The following is a 12,500-nucleotide window of genomic DNA, read 5'->3' as shown; positions in this document are numbered from 1 at the left end:
TGTCAGTCATCTCTGGCATCATTGTGATGTCAGTCATCTCTGGCATCATTGTGAAGTCAGTCATCTCTGGCATCATTGCAAAGTCAGTCATCTTTGGCATCATTGCAAAGTCAGTCATCTCTGGCATCATTGCGAAGTCAGTCATCTCTGGCATCATTGTGAAGTCAGTCATCTCTGGCATCATTGTGAAGTCAGTCATCTCTGGCATCATTGTGAAGTCAGTCATCTCTGGCATCATTGTGAAGTCAGTCATCTCTGGCATCATTCTGGTAGACATCAATCACCACCATTCTCCTCAGGCTGTTAATAAATACCTACTGGAAAGTTTACTACAAACTCTACGCAGAAGCAAGAGATCGCTGCAATATCGTCCAAGGGGGCGACTCCTTGTAACACTTTTGGGCTTTTCAACTTACTTTCTTACTACCTGAATATTTAGACACTATTATTCCTTCTGCTGTCGTGGGGGTGCAGTGTTGTCGCTCGGTTCCTTGATCTGATCTATAGGCTATTTAAGGTTTTCGTCAAAGTAACCTATTTTGCATCGATAACCAAATATAATCTCAGTGACTGTTCAAACCACGAACCAAACAACAGTGTAGCCTGTTGTAGAAGTGATAATGTTATTCTAGAACACATAGCTATAGAATCCCCCAGAATGTATTGTAGAAGTGATAATGTTATTCTAGAACACATAGCTATAGAATCCCCCAGAATGTATTGTAGAAGTGATGTTATTCTAGAACACATAGCTATAGAATCCCCCAGAATGTATTGTAGAAGTGATAATGTTATTCTAGAACACATAGCTATAGAATCCCCCAGAATGTATTGTAGAAGTGATGTTATTCTAGAACACATAGCTATAGAATCCCCCAGAATGTATTGTAGAAGGGATGTTATTCTAGAACACATAGCTATAGAATCCCCCCAGAATGTATTGTAGAATTGATCATGTTATTCTAGAACACATAGCTATAGAATCCCCCCAGAATGTATTGTAGAAGTGATGTTATTCTAGAACACATAGCTATAGAATCCCCCCAGAATGTATTATAGAAGTGATAATGTTATTCTAGAACACATAGCTATAGAATCCCCCCAGAATGTATTGTAGAATTGATCATGTTATTCTAGAACACATAGCTATAGAATCCCCCCAGAATGTATTGTAGAAGTGATAATGTTATTCTAGAACACATAGCTATAGAATCCCCCCAGAATGTATTGTAGAATTGATCATGTTATTCTAGAACACATAGCTATAGAATCCCCCCAGAATGTATTGTAGAAGTGATGTTATTCTAGAACACATAGCTATAGAATCCCCCCAGAATGTATTATAGAAGTGATAATGTTATTCTAGAACACATAGCTATAGAATCCCCCCAGAATGTATTGTAGAAGTGATGTTATTCTAGAACACATAGCTATAGAATCCCCCAGAATGTATTGTAGAAGGGATGTTATTCTAGAACACATAGCTATAGAATCCCCCAGAATGTATTGTAGAATTGATCATGTTATTCTAGAACACATAGCTATAGAATCCCCCCAGAATGTATTGTAGAAGTGATGTTATTCTAGAACACATAGCTATAGAACCCCCAGAATGTATTGTAGAAGTGATGTTATTCTAGAACACATAGCTATAGAATCCCCCCAGAATGTATTATAGAAGTGATAATGTTATTCTAGAACACATAGCTATAGAATCCCCCAGAATGTATTGTAGAAGTGATAATGTTATTCTAGAACACATAGCTATAGAATCCCCCCAGAATGTATTGTAGAAGTGATGTTATTCTAGAACACATAGCTATAGAATCCCCCCAGAATGTATTATAGAAGTGATAATGTTATTCTAGAACACATAGCTATAGAATCCCCCCAGAATGTATTGTAGAAGTGATGTTATTCTAGAACACATAGCTATAGAATCCCCCAGAATGTATTGTAGAAGGGATGTTATTCTAGAACACATAGCTATAGAATCCCCCAGAATGTATTGTAGAATTGATCATGTTATTCTAGAACACATAGCTATAGAATCCCCCCAGAATGTATTGTAGAAGTGATGTTATTCTAGAACACATAGCTATAGAACCCCCCCAGAATGTATTGTAGAAGTGATGTTATTCTAGAACACATAGCTATAGAATCCCCCCAGAATGTATTATAGAAGTGATAATGTTATTCTAGAACACATAGCTATAGAATCCCCCAGAATGTATTGTAGAAGTGATAATGTTATTCTAGAACACATAGCTATAGAATCCCCCCAGAATGTATTGTAGAAGTGATGTTATTCTAGAACACATAGCTATAGAATCCCCCCAGAATGTATTATAGAAGTGATAATGTTATTCTAGAACACATAGCTATAGAATCCCCCCAGAATGTAATGTAGAACTGATGTTATTCTAGAACACATAGCTATAAAATCCCCCCAGAATGTATTGTAGAAGTGATGATGTTATTCTAGAACACTTAGCTATAGAATCCCCCCAGAATGTATTGTAGAAGTGATACTATTATTCTAGAACACATAGCTATAGAATCCCCCCAGAATGTATTCTAGAAGTGATGTTATTCTAGAACACATAGCTATAGAATACCCCCAGAATGTATTATAGAAGTGATGTTATTCTAGAACACATAGCTATAGAATCCCCCAGAATGTATTGTAGAAGTGATAATGTTATTCTAGAACACATAGCTATAGAATCCCCCAGAATGTATTCTAGAAGTGATGTTATTCTAGAACACATAGCTATAGAATCCCCCAGAATGTATTGTAGAAGTGATGTTATTCTAGAACACATAGCTATAGAATACCCCAAAAATGTATTGTAGAAGTGATAATATTATTCTAGAACACATAGCTATAGAATCCCCCCAGAATGTATTCTAGAAGTGATGTTATTCTAGAACACATAGCTATAGAATCCCCCCAGAATGTATTGTAGAAGTGATAATATTATTCTAGAACACATAGCTATAGAATCCCCCCAGAATGTATTCTAGAAGTGATGTTATTCTAGAACACATAGCTATAGAATCCCCCCAGAATGTATTCTAGAAGTGATAATATTATTCTAGAACACATAGCTATAGAATCCCCCCAGAATGTATTCTAGAAGTGATGTTATTCTAGAACACATAGCTATAGAATCCCCCAGAATGTATTATAGAAGTGATGTTATTCTAGAACACATAGCTATAGAATCCCCCAGAATGTATTGTAGAAGTGATGTTATTCTAGAACACATAGCTATAGAATACCCCAGAATGTATTATAGAAGTGATGTTATTCTAGAACACATAGCTATAGAATCCCCCAGAATGTATTGTAGAAGTGATGTTATTCTAGAACACATAGCTATAGAATCCCCCCAGAATGTATTATAGAAGTGATAATGTTATTCTAGAACACATAGCTATAGAATCCCCCCAGAATGTATTCTAGAAGTGATAATGTTATTCTAGAACACATAGCTATAGAATCCCCCAGAATGTATTGTAGAAGTGATGTTATTCTAGAACACATAGCTATAGAATCCCCCCAGAATGTATTATAGAAGTGATAATGTTACTCTAGAACACATAGCTATAGAATCCCCCCAGAATGTATTATAGAAGTGATAATGTTATTCTAGAACACATAGCTATAGAATCCCCCCAGAATGTATTGTAGAAGTGATAATATTATTCTAGAACACATAGCTATAGAATCCCCCCAGAATGTATTCTAGAAGTGATGTTATTCTAGAACACATAGCTATAGAATCCCCCAGAATGTATTATAGAAGTGATGTTATTCTAGAACACATAGCTATAGAATCCCCCAGAATGTATTGTAGAAGTGATGTTATTCTAGAACACATAGCTATAGAATACCCCAGAATGTATTGTAGAAGTGATAATATTATTCTAGAACACATAGCTATAGAATCCCCCAGAATGTATTCTAGAAGTGATGTTATTCTAGAACACATAGCTATAGAATCCCCCCAGAATGTATTGTAGAAGTGATAATATTATTCTAGAACACATAGCTATAGAATCCCCCCAGAATGTATTCTAGAAGTGATGTTATTCTAGAACACATAGCTATAGAATCCCCCCAGAATGTATTATAGAAGTGATAATGTTATTCTAGAACACATAGCTATAGAATCCCCCCAGAATGTAATGTAGAACTGATGTTATTCTAGAACACATAGCTATAGAATCCCCCCAGAATGTATTGTAGAAGTGATGATGTTATTCTAGAACACATAGCTATAGAATCCCCCAGAATGTATTGTAGAAGTGATAATGTTATTCTAGAACACATAGCTATAGAATCCCCCCAGAATGTATTGTAGAAGTGATGTTATTCTAGAACACATAGCTATAGAATCCCCCCAGAATGTATTGTAGAAGTGATGTTATTCTAGAACACATAGCTATAGAATCCCCCCAGAATGTATTATAGAAGTGATAATGTTATTCTAGAACACATAGCTATAGAATCCCCCCAGAATGTATTGTAGAAGTGATGTTATTCTAGAACACATAGCTATAGAATCCCCCAGAATGTATTGTAGAAGGGATGTTATTCTAGAACACATAGCTATAGAATCCCCCAGAATGTATTGTAGAAGTGATAATGTTATTCTAGAACACATAGCTATAGAATCCCCCCAGAATGTATTGTAGAAGTGATGTTATTCTAGAACACATAGCTATAGAATCCCCCAGAATGTATTGTAGAAGTGATGTTATTCTAGAACACATAGCTATAGAATCCCCCCAGAATGTATTATAGAAGTGATAATGTTATTCTAGAACACATAGCTATAGAATCCCCCCAGAATGTATTGTAGAAGTGATGTTATTCTAGAACACATAGCTATAGAATCCCCCAGAATGTATTGTAGAAGGGATGTTATTCTAGAACACATAGCTATAGAATCCCCCAGAATGTATTGTAGAAGTGATGTTATTCTAGAACACATAGCTATAGAATCCCCCAGAATGTAATGTAGAACTGATGTTATTCTAGAACACATAGCTATAAAATCCCCCAGAATGTATTGTAGAAGTGATGATGTTATTCTAGAACACTTAGCTATAGAATCCCCCCAGAATGTATTGTAGAAGTGATAATATTATTCTAGAACACATAGCTATAGAATCCCCCCAGAATGTATTCTAGAAGTGATGTTATTCTAGAACACATAGCTATAGAATACCCCCAGAATGTATTATAGAAGTGATGTTATTCTAGAACACATAGCTATAGAATCCCCCAGAATGTATTGTAGAAGTGATAATGTTATTCTAGAACACATAGCTATAGAATCCCCCCAGAATGTATTGTAGAAGTGATGTTATTCTAGAACACATAGCTATAAAATCCCCCCAGAATGTATTGTAGAAGTGATGATGTTATTCTAGAACACATAGCTATAGAATCCCCCAGAATGAATTGTAGAAGTGATAATGTTATTCTAGAACACATAGCTATAGAATCCCCCCAGAATGTATTCTAGAAGTGATAATGTTATTCTAGAACACATAGCTATAGAATCCCCCCAGAATGTATTCTAGAAGTGATAATGTTATTCTAGAACACATAGCTATAGAATCCCCCCAGAATGTATTCTAGAAGTGATGTTATTCTAGAACACATAGCTATAGAATCCCCCCAGAATGTATTGTAGAAGTGATAATATTATTCTAGAACACATAGCTATAGAATCCCCCCAGAATGTATTCTAGAAGTGATGTTATTCTAGAACACATAGCTATAGAATCCCCCCAGAATGTATTATAGAAGTGATAATGTTATTCTAGAACACATAGCTATATAATCCCCCAGAATGTATTGTAGAAGTGATAATGTTATTCTAGAACACATAGCTATAGAATCCCCCCAGAATGTATTCTAGAAGTGATAATGTTATTCTAGAACACATAGCTATAGAATCCCCCCAGAATGTATTGTAGAAGTGATAATATTATTCTAGAACACATAGCTATAGAATCCCCCCAGAATGTATTCTAGAAGTGATGTTATTCTAGAACACATAGCTATAGAATCCCCCAGAATGTATTGTAGAAGTGATGTTATTCTAGAACACATAGCTATAGAATACCCCAAAAATGTATTGTAGAAGTGATAATATTATTCTAGAACACATAGCTATAGAATCCCCCCAGAATGTATTCTAGAAGTGATGTTATTCTAGAACACATAGCTATAGAATCCCCCCAGAATGTATTGTAGAAGTGATAATATTATTCTAGAACACATAGCTATAGAATCCCCCCAGAATGTATTCTAGAAGTGATGTTATTCTAGAACACATAGCTATAGAATCCCCCCAGAATGTATTATAGAAGTGATAATGTTATTCTAGAACACATAGCTATAGAATCCCCCCAGAATGTATTGTAGAAGTGATGATGTTATTCTAGAACACATAGCTATAGAATCCCCCAGAATGTATTGTAGAAGTGATAATGTTATTCTAGAACACATAGCTATAGAATCCCCCCAGAATGTATTCTAGAAGTGATAATGTTATTCTAGAACACATAGTTATAGAATCCCCCCAGAATGTATTCTAGAAGTGATAATATTATTCTAGAACACATAGCTATAGAATCCCCCCAGAATGTATTCTAGAAGTGATGTTATTCTAGAACACATAGCTATAGAATCCCCCAGAATGTATTATAGAAGTGATGTTATTCTAGAACACATAGCTATAGAATCCCCCAGAATGTATTGTAGAAGTGATGTTATTCTAGAACACATAGCTATAGAATCCCCCAGAATGTATTATAGAAGTGATGTTATTCTAGAACACATAGCTATAGAATCCCCCAGAATGTATTGTAGAAGTGATGTTATTCTAGAACACATAGCTATAGAATCCCCCAGAATGTATTATAGAAGTGATAATGTTATTCTAGAACACATAGCTATAGAATCCCCCAGAATGTATTCTAGAAGTGATAATGTTATTCTAGAACACATAGCTATAGAATCCCCAGAATGTATTGTAGAAGTGATGTTATTCTAGAACACATAGCTATAGAATCCCCCAGAATGTATTATAGAAGTGATAATGTTATTCTAGAACACATAGCTATAGAATCCCCCCAGAATGTATTATAGAAGTGATAATGTTATTCTAGAACACATAGCTATAGAATCCCCCCAGAATGTATTGTAGAAGTGATAATATTATTCTAGAACACATAGCTATAGAATCCCCCCAGAATGTATTCTAGAAGTGATGTTATTCTAGAACACATAGCTATAGAATCCCCCAGAATGTATTATAGAAGTGATGTTATTCTAGAACACATAGCTATAGAATCCCCCAGAATGTATTGTAGAAGTGATGTTATTCTAGAACACATAGCTATAGAATACCCCCAGAATGTATTGTAGAAGTGATAATATTATTCTAGAACACATAGCTATAGAATCCCCCCAGAATGTATTCTAGAAGTGATGTTATTCTAGAACACATAGCTATAGAATCCCCCCAGAATGTATTGTAGAAGTGATAATATTATTCTAGAACACATAGCTATAGAATCCCCCCAGAATGTATTCTAGAAGTGATGTTATTCTAGAACACATAGCTATAGAATCCCCCCAGAATGTATTATAGAAGTGATAATGTTATTCTAGAACACATAGCTATAGAATCCCCCAGAATGTATTGTAGAACTGATGTTATTCTAGAACACATAGCTATAGAATCCCCCAGAATGTAGAATGTATTGTAGAACATGATGTTATTCTAGAACACATAGCTATAGAATCCCCCAGAATGTATTGTAGAAGTGATAATGTTATTCTAGAACACATAGCTATAAAATCCCCAGAATGTATTGTAGAAGTGATGATGTTATTCTAGAACACATAGCTATAGAATCCCCCAGAATGTATTGTAGAAGTGATAATGTTATTCTAGAACACATAGCTATAGAATCCCCCCAGAATGTATTCTAGAAGTGATAATGTTATTCTAGAACACATAGCTATAGAATCCCCCCAGAATGTATTGTAGAAGTGATGATGTTATTCTAGAACACATAGCTATAGAATCCCCCAGAATGTATTGTAGAAGAAGTGATAATGTTATTCTAGAACACATAGCTATAGAATCCCCCCAGAATGTATTATAGAAGTGATGTTATTCTAGAACACATAGCTATAGAATCCCCCAGAATGTATTGTAGAAGTGATGTTATTCTAGAACACATAGCTATAGAATACCCCCAGAATGTATTCTAGAAGTGATGTTATTCTAGAACACATAGCTATAGAATCCCCAGAATGTATTATAGAAGTGATAATGTTATTCTAGAACACATAGCTATAGAATCCCCCCAGAATGTATTGTAGAAGTGATGTTATTCTAGAACACATAGCTATAGAATCCCCCAGAATGTATTGTAGAAGGGATGTTATTCTAGAACACATAGCTATAGAATCCCCCAGAATGTATTGTAGAAGTGATGTTATTCTAGAACACATAGCTATAGAATCCCCCAGAATGTATTATAGAAGTGATAATGTTATTCTAGAACACATAGCTATAGAATCCCCCAGAATGTATTCTAGAAGTGATAATGTTATTCTAGAACACATAGCTATAGAATCTCCCAGAATGTATTGTAGAAGTGATGTTATTCTAGAACACATAGCTATAGAATCCCCCCAGAATGTATTATAGAAGTGATAATGTTATTCTAGAACACATAGCTATAGAATCCCCCAGAATGTATTGTAGAAGTGATGTTATTCTAGAACACATAGCTATAGAATCCCCCCAGAATGTATTATAGAAGTGATAATGTTATTCTAGAACACATAGCTATAGAATCCCCCCAGAATGTATTCTAGAAGTGATAATGTTATTCTAGAACACATAGCTATAGAATCCCCCCAGAATGTATTCTAGAAGTGATAATGTTATTCTAGAACACATAGCTATAGAATCCCCCAGAATGTATTGTAGAAGTGATGTTATTCTAGAACACATAGCTATAGAATCCCCCCAGAATGTATTATAGAAGTGATAATGTTATTCTAGAACACATAGCTATAGAATCCCCCCAGAATGTATTATAGAAGTGATAATGTTATTCTAGAACACATAGCTATAGAATCCCCCCAGAATGTATTGTAGAAGTGATAATATTATTCTAGAACACATAGCTATAGAATCCCCCCAGAATGTATTCTAGAAGTGATGTTATTCTAGAACACATAGCTATAGAATCCCCCAGAATGTATTATAGAAGTGATGTTATTCTAGAACACATAGCTATAGAATCCCCCAGAATGTATTGTAGAAGTGATGTTATTCTAGAACACATAGCTATAGAATACCCCCAGAATGTATTGTAGAAGTGATAATATTATTCTAGAACACATAGCTATAGAATCCCCCCAGAATGTATTCTAGAAGTGATGTTATTCTAGAACACATAGCTATAGAATCCCCCCAGAATGTATTGTAGAAGTGATAATATTATTCTAGAACACATAGCTATAGAATCCCCCCAGAATGTATTCTAGAAGTGATGTTATTCTAGAACACATAGCTATAGAATCCCCCCAGAATGTATTATAGAAGTGATAATGTTATTCTAGAACACATAGCTATAGAATCCCCCCAGAATGTAATGTAGAACTGATGTTATTCTAGAACACATAGCTATAGAATCCCCCCAGAATGTATTGTAGAAGTGATGATGTTATTCTAGAACACATAGCTATAGAATCCCCCAGAATGTATTGTAGAAGTGATAATGTTATTCTAGAACACATAGCTATAAAATCCCCCCAGAATGTATTGTAGAAGTGATGATGTTATTCTAGAACACATAGCTATAGAATCCCCCAGAATGTATTGTAGAAGTGATAATGTTATTCTAGAACACATAGCTATAGAATCCCCCCAGAATGTATTCTAGAAGTGATAATGTTATTCTAGAACACATAGCTATAGAATCCCCCCAGAATGTATTGTAGAAGTGATGATGTTATTCTAGAACACATAGCTATAGAATCCCCCAGAATGTATTGTAGAAGAAGTGATAATGTTATTCTAGAACACATAGCTATAGAATCCCCCCAGAATGTATTCTAGAAGTGATAATGTTATTCTAGAACACATAGCTATAGAATCCCCCCAGAATGTATTCTAGAAGTGATAATATTATTCTAGAACACATAGCTATAGAATCCCCCCAGAATGTATTCTAGAAGTGATGTTATTCTAGAACACATAGCTATAGAATCCCCCAGAATGTATTATAGAAGTGATGTTATTCTAGAACACATAGCTATAGAATCCCCCAGAATGTATTGTAGAAGTGATGTTATTCTAGAACACATAGCTATAGAATACCCCCAGAATGTATTATAGAAGTGATGTTATTCTAGAACACATAGCTATAGAATCCCCCAGAATGTATTGTAGAAGTGATGTTATTCTAGAACACATAGCTATAGAATCCCCCCAGAATGTATTATAGAAGTGATAATGTTATTCTAGAACACATAGCTATAGAATCCCCCCAGAATGTATTCTAGAAGTGATAATGTTATTCTAGAACACATAGCTATAGAATCCCCCAGAATGTATTGTAGAAGTGATGTTATTCTAGAACACATAGCTATAGAATCCCCCCAGAATGTATTATAGAAGTGATAATGTTATTCTAGAACACATAGCTATAGAATCCCCCCAGAATGTATTCTAGAAGTGATAATGTTATTCTAGAACACATAGCTATAGAATCCCCCCAGAATGTATTTTAGAAGTGATAATATTATTCTAGAACACATAGCTATAGAATCCCCCCAGAATGTATTATAGAAGTGATGTTATTCTAGAACACATAGCTATAGAATCCCCCAGAATGTATTATAGAAGTGATGTTATTCTAGAACACATAGCTATAGAATCCCCCAGAATGTATTGTAGAAGTGATGTTATTCTAGAACACATAGCTATAGAATACCCCAGAATGTATTGTAGAAGTGATAATATTATTCTAGAACACATAGCTATAGAATCCCCCCAGAATGTATTCTAGAAGTGATGTTATTCTAGAACACATAGCTATAGAATCCCCCCAGAATGTATTGTAGAAGTGATAATATTATTCTAGAACACATAGCTATAGAATCCCCCCAGAATGTATTCTAGAAGTGATGTTATTCTAGAACACATAGCTATAGAATCCCCCCAGAATGTATTATAGAAGTGATAATGTTATTCTAGAACACATAGCTATAGAATCCCCCCAGAATGTAATGTAGAACTGATGTTATTCTAGAACACATAGCTATAGAATCCCCCCAGAATGTATTGTAGAAGTGATGATGTTATTCTAGAACACATAGCTATAGAATCCCCAGAATGTATTGTAGAAGTGATAATGTTATTCTAGAACACATAGCTATAAAATCCCCCCAGAATGTATTGTAGAAGTGATGATGTTATTCTAGAACACATAGCTATAGAATCCCCCAGAATGTATTGTAGAAGTGATAATGTTATTCTAGAACACATAGCTATAGAATCCCCCCAGAATGTATTCTAGAAGTGATAATGTTATTCTAGAACACATAGCTATAGAATCCCCCCAGAATGTATTGTAGAAGTGATGATGTTATTCTAGAACACATAGCTATAGAATCCCCCAGAATGTATTGTAGAAGAAGTGATAATGTTATTCTAGAACACATAGCTATAGAATCCCCCCAGAATGTATTCTAGAAGTGATAATGTTATTCTAGAACACATAGCTATAGAATCCCCCCAGAATGTATTCTAGAAGTGATAATATTATTCTAGAACACATAGCTATAGAATCCCCCAGAATGTATTCTAGAAGTGATGTTATTCTAGAACACATAGCTATAGAATCCCCCAGAATGTATTATAGAAGTGATGTTATTCTAGAACACATAGCTATAGAATCCCCCAGAATGTATTGTAGAAGTGATGTTATTCTAGAACACATAGCTATAGAATACCCCCAGAATGTATTATAGAAGTGATGTTATTCTAGAACACATAGCTATAGAATCCCCCAGAATGTATTGTAGAAGTGATGTTATTCTAGAACACATAGCTATAGAATCCCCCCAGAATGTATTATAGAAGTGATAATGTTATTCTAGAACACATAGCTATAGAATCCCCCCAGAATGTATTCTAGAAGTGATAATGTTATTCTAGAACACATAGCTATAGAATCCCCCAGAATGTATTGTAGAAGTGATGTTATTCTAGAACACATAGCTATAGAATCCCCCCAGAATGTATTATAGAAGTGATAATGTTACTCTAGAACACATAGCTATAGAATCCCCCCAGAATGTATTATAGAAGTGATAATGTTATTCTAGAACACATAGCTATAGAATCCCCCCAGAATGTATTGTAGAAGTGATAATATTATTC

At 34.6% G+C, this 12,500-nt stretch overlaps 1 protein-coding gene across 1 annotated transcript in view; it reads right to left on the bottom strand.

The window, feature by feature from the left end:
* Positions 1–12,500, bottom strand: part of LOC127918948 (ankyrin-2-like) — a gene marked incomplete at its 5' end in the record, with an annotated part of 42,694 nt that overhangs the window by 17,196 nt on the left and 12,998 nt on the right.

This window comes from Oncorhynchus keta, unplaced genomic scaffold (genome assembly GCF_023373465.1).
Source record: "Oncorhynchus keta strain PuntledgeMale-10-30-2019 unplaced genomic scaffold, Oket_V2 Un_contig_15302_pilon_pilon, whole genome shotgun sequence".
Classification (NCBI taxonomy): domain Eukaryota; kingdom Metazoa; phylum Chordata; class Actinopteri; order Salmoniformes; family Salmonidae; genus Oncorhynchus; species Oncorhynchus keta.
This window is presented reverse-complemented; position numbering and strand designations above follow the sequence as displayed.